This window comes from Hylobates moloch, unplaced genomic scaffold (genome assembly GCF_009828535.3).
Source record: "Hylobates moloch isolate HMO894 unplaced genomic scaffold, HMol_V3 SCAFFOLD_6, whole genome shotgun sequence".
Classification (NCBI taxonomy): Eukaryota; Metazoa; Chordata; class Mammalia; order Primates; family Hylobatidae; genus Hylobates; species Hylobates moloch.
In genome coordinates this window covers 5,392,025-5,399,779 of record NW_026652281.1, presented here as the reverse complement: position 1 = coordinate 5,399,779, position 7,755 = coordinate 5,392,025, and the positions used below count along the sequence as shown (strand labels likewise).

The 7,755-nt window shown below is 42.2% G+C and overlaps 1 protein-coding gene across 2 annotated transcripts in view; it reads left to right on the top strand.

The window, feature by feature from the left end:
- USP10 (ubiquitin specific peptidase 10) overlaps positions 1–7,755 on the top strand; it is a 77,121-nt gene that overhangs the window by 49,233 nt on the left and 20,133 nt on the right. The gene's annotated exons all lie outside the window — the stretch shown is intronic.

The window sequence follows — 7,755 nt, the reverse complement described above, 5'->3', positions numbered from 1 at the left end:
GATGTTTGAAATTGAACATATGCTTTTAGTGAACGTTGTACTTTTCCTGGGTCTTTACTAAAGAACATTTCTCATATACTAGACGAAATTGTATCAGATGCTTTCACATCAGCAATAGAGCCATTTTGTATTTGATGTTTTGCTTTCAAAATTATACAACAGTATATTTTGTTTTAACAGAATATAAATAATGCTGGGTAAGGAGAGCGGCCAACTGCCCGATAAAATAAGTTAAAATTCCAGTGAGAGAGAACTAGGAAAACTGAGCTCTTGAACAGCTCTGAAAACACTGTGTTGAAATACCTAGCAATGTCATTTATTATGAATTGTTAGTCAAAACCTGTTTATATGATTTTGCACAGTGGTTTTATACCTAAAAGGCATTGGATCAAGAAACAAAGTTATTACAGTTTGGGTCTTCTCTAATGAATTACCCTGCCCGTGTTTATTTAAGTGTAAATGAAAATACAGTTATGTGCTGCTTTAATGATGTTTCAGTCAACAACAGATCGCATGTACAACGGTGGTCCCATAAGATTATAATGGAACTAAACAATTTCTAGTGACCAGTGAGCTGTGTTACAGTTGCCTACGGTATTCAGTATACAACATGCTGTACGGGTTTGTAGCTTAGGAGCAGTAGGCTCTAGCATATGGCCTAGGTGTGTAGTTGGCTATACCATCTAGGCATGTGATCCCACAATGACAAAATTGCCTAATGCCACATTTCTCAGAACATACCCCATCATTAAGCATGGCTGTGGATCCTAAAACTGATCGTTATTTTGGCAGTTTATAAATCTTGCATATATTTTCCCCCCCTCCTTGGGGGAAATGGTTTCTCAGATATTTTGCACTTCGTCTTCAAACTGAGGTACACAGGCAGTGGTCATGCGGCGTGATCTAAGTTAAAAAGGCATGGCACCTGTTTACAGGGATCCACCCTTGTGGATTGAGAGTTTAGTCCACATCTGATTCGATGTTTGTGTCCTCACATTTATTATACATCTTTCCACTTCAGATACATAAGTTGATCTATCGTCAGTGGGTAGTGGTACATTTTGGTCACTTTGCTGTCCTCCAGCTGGTTAGATAACCAAGATAATGTGTGTTCTTCCAAATTGATGGTAATGAGGAAAAGAAAAGCACTTGGGGAATGTTCTGGACAGCTAGAAAGATGACAGAAAAGCAGGTCAACACCACCAGAATGTCGATTATAGGCCAGTTATTGAGCCCTAAGAATCAGAGTTCTGACCTTGCATTTTCAGGGATCTTCAATGGTAATATGACCCTTAAGTCCTAATTTTAGGAAAATAGAATTTGATATATAAAATATGTGTAAGAATAATCGTAGCTGATAATGACATAAAAGTTTACGATGCTGGTATTGCGTTTGAGCTGATAAACAGTTTCAGTGGGCTGATTTGTGGCAGCCCTTGTGAGCTACCATCTACCATGTATGTCTTAAAATTTAAAAAAAAAGGCTATTAAGCAACTCCCTTTTTCTGTATGTCAGCAGATTTCGTAAGAGTGAAATTTCAGTTCAGCCTTTTAATGTGAGTTATTACAAAAGTGAACTACGGGTTTCAATTTTGTGTCTTTTATGAGTCATTCTGGCATTTTGTGCCTTTCCACACACATTGTTCTAGGCAGCCCCACCAATTCCAGTGACAAAGATGGACTGGGGGAGGCCATCTTCCTGAAGTTGCTGTCTGAACAGTTTAGTAAATTATACCAACCATGATGAATTGAAAAGAAGGCTTCTGGGGAAAGTTTGTTGTTACAGCCAACTTCTATTATATGCCCTAAAAGAAGATAAAATAGATACACCAATGGCAATGACTTTGGAATGCATGTCAGACTTTAAGTTTCAACCTAGAAATTCCCTGCCGTCTGTCCTTGGTGGCCCGCCTTCCTCATTTTTATTCTTTTAGCCTCCATAATTAGAGTGCGTATTGGACTTTAGGCTAGGAATAAAATCGTAAATGAAAATGTTGATGTTGAAAGAGGAATTAAGTAGAGCGAAGAGTGATATTAGAAATTTGGCAGTGATATTAGTTCTGGTTCGTCCATAAGAGCTGACTTTTGAATGATAATAGGATTCATTCACTTGAACATAATTCGGTCTGGTCTTAGGAAGAATTAGAACTGCTTTTGCACCCCTGTTTTTTCACTGCGAGGGAGAAGAGGAGCCCACGAACTTCATAAAGCGTTAGTGTCTCCTCCAGTTGATGGTTATCGAAATGAGTCAAGATGGAAGGCTTAATGTACATGTGATATGTTACAAGACTGGACCTTAAGTGTTCCTTGAGTGTTTGGATCTTATGAGAAAATCTTTGACAATAAGTAGTCTTAAAATCATTCCTCTTAAAATGGAGGTTTATTTTTTAAAAATATATATTTTTTTTCTTAAGAGACAGGGTCTTGCTCTTTCACTCTGGCTGGAGTGCTGTGACATGACCATAGCTTACTGCAGCCTTGATCTCTTGGGCGCAGGCGGTCTTCCTGCCCCAGCTTCCTGAGTAGCTGGGACTACAGGCAGGCACCACCATGTACAGCTAATTTTTTTATTTTTTATTTTTATAGCAACAGAGTCTCACTGTGTTGCCCAGGGCTGGTCTTGGAACTGCTGGACTCAAGTGATCTTCCTGCCACAGCCTCCCAAAGTGTTGCCTGAAATAGAACTTTATTAATACATCTTTAATATGTCAAGATGTTTAAAACTTGTCAAGATTTTAAGGAAGTTGGGCTAACATTCCCTCTTGGGGTGCTGAAAGTTGTTGGTTTTCTCAAACTCACGTAAATTCATTTGCTTTCCCTTCTCCTTCCACCTCTATTAACTCTTTATTTTCTAGGGGGGATTCTGATGTCTGTATTGAGCTGGCCATCATACCGGGAGTGGTCTGCTTATGTATTTACATGCGTGCTCATCTTTGCTATAGCTGAGTGTGGTGCAGCTCCTTATCTGTTCCAGGTGAGGAGTGATCTGCCGCAAAATGAATGAAGTGGCAGAGCCACGGTGCGAACCCCCGTCTTCCTGGTTTGTGTGCCTGGGCCCTTACCTTTTACTGTGCGTCTTCTCAGGAGCTGTCATTTAGACTTTCTGGACCAGGAGCTAAATGACCTTTAAAGTCTGTTGAGTAATTTCTAACAAATATGAATGGAGTCATTTGTTGTAACCAACAACTTTAATCTCCGGATGTTTAATTCATCCTGTATTACTGTCTAATGAGAACTTACTGTATGCCATGCATTGTCTAGTTGGAGTAATGATTGGCCTTGCCTTCAGGGTAGTCTAAGGCATAAGATCAGAAAGGAACAGATGGCAGCTGTTTGTAGAGAGAAGTGATCATTGGCAGAGGGGTGTTGAGGGGAGAAAGCAAGGAGGGGAGGCCTCATGCAGCTAGTAGGGATGGCAGTAACAGGCTGAGGACACAGAAGTCCACCAAGTCCTGTTACCTTAGATGGGGTGGACTTTGTTGAGCAGTTGGAAGTGTGAGAGTCTTGTCTTTAAGGAGCCTCCTGTCCAGAGAAAGAGGCACCCACCGCTAATATCAGGTAGGCAGTGATGAGGTCGGCTACCGTGGAGACAGTGTGGAGAATCTTCAGTGCCTTCTGTCTGTCGGTCTTACTCTGAGATTAGGATTTAGGATCATTATAAGAGACTGGTAAGAGAATGATACGGTATTTTAGTTTATGAAAGACTTGCCACTAGATAACATTTTTCTAGAGTAACAGAATAATCATTAAGAAGAGTCTAGGTTGTTCAGTGTCTCTTCTGTATTTTCCAAGTCTGTAAAGGTTCATTCTGCGTTTAACAGCGTCGTACCAGAATGGCCTTTCAAAGACTGTCAAAGGCTTGAAGGAAAGCTGGTGGAGTACATTCCCTAGTACATGTCCCAAGGGCCCATTTGTTCTGCTGTTTCAGAGGTTGTGCTCATTTGCTTTTGTAGGTGTGTGTCTGTGAAATGTTGTTCCTTGCAGTTACTGAACAAACCACTGGGTGATGCTAAAAGACTTGATTTTAATACTGTGGAAGAAAAACAGTGAAACTGCTTTTTAACTTGCCCGCGCCTCAAAATAAGCAAGCTGGAAGCTGGTATCGATTTAAGGGAATGGCTGATGTAGAAACTAAAGGTTTCTGTCTGACCAGTTCGTGCTGTTTCACAGATAAATGCTGGGGAAAGAGTCAGTTTATAGTTGATTTATGTATCCTCTGATTGCATAGAGATTGAATGGTCAAGCCTCCAGGCCGTGCAGATTATTCTGGGCGTGTAACTCAGTTAAGTACATGAAAGGAGGCCAGGCACAGTGGCTCACACCTGTAATCCTAGCACTTTGGGAGTCCAAGGCGGGGGGATTGCTTGAGGCCAGGAGTTCGAGACCAGCCTGGCCAATGTGGCAAAACCCTGTCTCTAGACTTTGTCTCAAAAAAAAAAAAAAAAAAAAAAAGGGAGCTGTGTTTTCAGACAGAGCTTAGTGCAGCCAGTTCTTGATTGCTGTGCACCTGCTTTCCTTTTAAGAGTGGAGTTAGCCTCATCATAAAGCATGTTTTTGAGTCTGTTCGAACGAGTCAGCAAGGAAGGGAAGTTTCAGGCACATCGTGTGTGCCTGGCCCTGGTGGCTTCTTTCATTTCCTTCCAGTATCAGTGCTAAACAGGAATGAACTTCTTCAAGCCCTGTCTCACCCACCTCTGGCATCTTCACCCTAACTCTGCCCTAGAAGACCTTTCTTTCCATATCGTCAAGAAAACTGAAGTTGCTGTTTCACTCCTTCTCCCACCTAGAAACTTTGCTGCATCTTCCTGGATCCCTAGCTCCTTGCACCCCATGATCCTGTCTCCTTCCTCAGCCCGGCTTCTGGCTGAGCAGCCTGCACTTGCTGTCTTCACTCCTACATGCTGCCCCTGCACGCTTCTCACTTCTTTACCCTTCCAGCCCTGCAGTCTGGATACCTGTGCCTATGTTTGTGTGATTATCAGTGTGTTGAATCCGGGAGGTCGAGGCTGCAGTGAGCCGTGATCGCGCCACTGCACTCCAGCCTGGGTAACAGAGCAAGATCCTGTCTCTAAAATAATAATTATGGTTGAGTGTGGTGGCGCACATCTGTAGTCCCAGACACTTGGGAGGCTGAGGCACAAGAATTGCTTGAGACCCAGAGGTGGAGGTTGGAGTGAGCTAGAATGGTGCCCCTGCACTCCAGCCTGGGCGACAGAGTGAGACTGTCTCAAAAAAAAAAAAAAATTAGCCACTTGGTGGTCTTTTAATATAAATATAATATTTACTGGTGTCATCTGGGTATCTTTTACTAACATCTCTAAAACTGAGCTCATCACCACACGAAACAAAAAATAACCTGCTCATCCTGTTGTATTCCTCCTCTAGCTGGATAGCACCGCTGCCCCAGTCAGTGAGAACCTTCTAGTATCTCTGTTCTTCCTCAGCTTGCATTTGGTGTCTTCAGCCCCTGACCTCCCCAGAGTTTGTGCAGCCCTTGGATTGGGCTTCCCCTAATCCTTCCTCCACCCCCCATCCATTCCCCAACACCGCTTCAGCTTAGCCTGTACAGTGTGTGTTTGGAGCCAGGGACATCACAGTTCGTCCCTTCACTGGTCTGCGAGCTTACCTAGGGCAGGACCACCTCGCATTCATCTCTGTGCCTGCCTTACCCAGTGCCCAGGCAGGGCTCAGCAGGGGTTAACTTGCCTTCAACGAAAGGCAGCATGTCGTTTAACAAAGGTTTCAGCCACACGCCATGGCTCACGCCTGTAATCCAAGCACTTTCGGAGGCCAAGGCAGGTGGATCGCTTGAGCTCAGGAGTTCAAGACCAGCCTGGCCAACATGGTGAAATCCTGTCTGTCCTAAAAATACAAAAATTAGCTGGGCGTGGTGGTGCATGTCTGTAATCCCAGCTACATGGGAGGCTGAGGCAGGAGAATCACTTGAACCCAGGGCACAGAGGTTGCAGTGAGCCGAGATCGCACCACTGCACTCCAGCGTAGGTGACAAAGCAAGACTTGTCTCAAAAAAACAAAGGTTTCTATGTTAGAAAGATAGCGGGTTTTGAATCTTAAGGTGAGGTTAAAAAAAAAAAAAAAAACATCATTTGGTATAAAAATACTATGGCAAAGACTTGTTGGAACCATGCTGGAGTTTTTATTTGAGACTGTGCCTTTACGTCATTGATGGTTATTTGAAAATGCACATTTTTAACACTGCAGTTATATTAGTTGCTGTTCTGTGGCACACACTAGAAATGATAGACTGTTGTGATGATATGGTTTAAAGACAAATGTAAAAATCCACTGTAAATAGACTTTAAGAAAAGTAAGTATCTGAAGCCTTGGAATAAAAGAAATTGTTAAGGGAAGCTCCTTATATATTGAGGAAAGGGCTCAACCTCTTGAGTCAGGTAGACCCGGGTTTGTAGGTCATTTCAGCTGTTACGTGACCTCACTTTTCTCATCTGTAAAATGGGGTTGGTAACATCTCTGACAGTGGGGTTATGATAATTATGAATAATATACACAAAGCTTCTAGCACAGTGTCCCCTACATGACAGGCACTGTCTGCTGGGTGTCATCACATGCAGGCTTGGGGTTCGGTTTGTAATTGGTCCATTATTTATTTCAAGGCCCAGTTCTGTATTCCATATTAAGAGAGAGAGGAGCTTTGCAAACTTTGTCTAATTGAACAGATTCCACAGAATCGGTAATGTTTTACTTTCTACAGAAGAAGAGCTGTGCGGAAATTATTCCCTACACTTCTTCAGTTAGAAGGAAGAGGACATTTACTCTCATAGGAAGGAGGGAATGAGAGGGTGTGTGTATGTGTTTTGAATTTTGTAAATTAATTTCTTCATTTGATTAGTGCCGAAGTCTGGGATCTGCCCGTACATAGTTTAGAAAAGAAAATCGTATTTTTGAGCCATGCCTTAGATGGATGCTAGTATCAGATTGATGCCGTTTTGGCTTTTCTTTCCTGTATACGATTTGTTTATTTATTATACTTTATTTTTAAATGAATTTTTGATTTTTTTGTTGGTACATAGTAGGCGTATCTATTTGTGGGTTATATGATTAGTATACAATTTAAAAGTAAAAGAGACGGTGTGGATTGGCTACAGATTATGGAGTCGAGGCCCTGGCTCTGGTACCTGGCTCCTCTGTGATCACGGGTAAGTTAGTCTTTGGGAGCCTCAGTTGCCTTATTGGTGAAAGGGTCAAAGTGGTGGTACTCCTAGATTACTAAGGATTAAGTCCAGCCAATTAACATTTGTAAATTGTAAAGGATGTGCTAAGTGTAGAAGGGTTTATAAATTGTAGCCATCGCCATTAGAAGATTCATAGTGGTACAGGGAGAGACCTTGTCTTGTTTTAAAGCATTTCTGATAGGTTAATTCTATAAAGATGCCATTCACAGCTGTTTTAATACAGAAAAATAGTGATGTCCACTCAGGGTGAACCTGAGGCTAAGCAGCGTGTTTGTAAATGGAATAGGGAATTACAGTGTATAAAACAGTTGCCAAATTGGATTTCTAGTGGACAGTTTAATTCGTAGGAGACCGCTGTCTCTGAAAGGAGTATCTTTACTCACTGAACAGCTATTGAACACACACAGTGATGAGTAGGGTCAGCATTAGATGCTGGGGATGCAGAGAGGAATGAGACGCGGGTTCTGCACAGATATCTTTCGATCTAGTGTCTGAGACACCTTGTTGCTAATGAGACACACCTGGCTAACGCTGTTTAAGG